This window comes from Sinocyclocheilus anshuiensis, unplaced genomic scaffold (genome assembly GCF_001515605.1).
Source record: "Sinocyclocheilus anshuiensis isolate Anshui unplaced genomic scaffold, SAMN03320099.WGS_v1.1 scaffold553, whole genome shotgun sequence".
Classification (NCBI taxonomy): Eukaryota; Metazoa; Chordata; class Actinopteri; order Cypriniformes; family Cyprinidae; genus Sinocyclocheilus; species Sinocyclocheilus anshuiensis.
This window is the reverse complement of record NW_015539821.1, coordinates 3,245,215-3,245,714: the sequence shown is the minus strand read 5'-3', so window position 1 is coordinate 3,245,714 and position 500 is coordinate 3,245,215. Positions and strand designations below refer to the sequence as shown.

The following is a 500-nucleotide window of genomic DNA, read 5'->3' as shown; positions in this document are numbered from 1 at the left end:
AAATAACAAATGATTTTAGCAAATGGCTGCAATATAACAAAGAGTGAAAAATTGAAGGGGGTCTGAATACTAATATAAATATTATATAATATAATATAAATTGTAATATAGTGGGTAACAGTTACAATAAGGTTGCATTAGTTAACAGAGATAAGAGAGATTCAATGCAATCCAACATGTTTTATTATTCATCTAACTGGGCTCCACTGATACTTCAAATTATTAGGTGAACATTAAAGAAATGTCTAGGTCGTATTTTACCAGAATTGAAAGGAAAAAAAGAAAGAAATTACATTTTTCATTAGCAAATGAATCCTACTTTTAGAAAGTTGAGAGTTTTTACAAGGTAACATTATTTTCATTACAATGAAACACATTTCCCCTCTTTCATTAAAAATTATAATTAAAAAAAATTAATGAAATTTTAAAGCACAATATCAAGTAAATGTCATGGTAATAATTGTTCAGATTTAAAAAAAAAAAAAAAAAAAAAGGACTTA

General features: G+C 24.8%; 1 protein-coding gene across 1 annotated transcript in view; it reads right to left on the bottom strand.

The window, feature by feature from the left end:
• Positions 1-500, bottom strand: part of LOC107684115 (RING finger protein unkempt homolog) — a 12,377-nt gene that overhangs the window by 1,167 nt on the left and 10,710 nt on the right. The gene's annotated exons all lie outside the window — the stretch shown is intronic.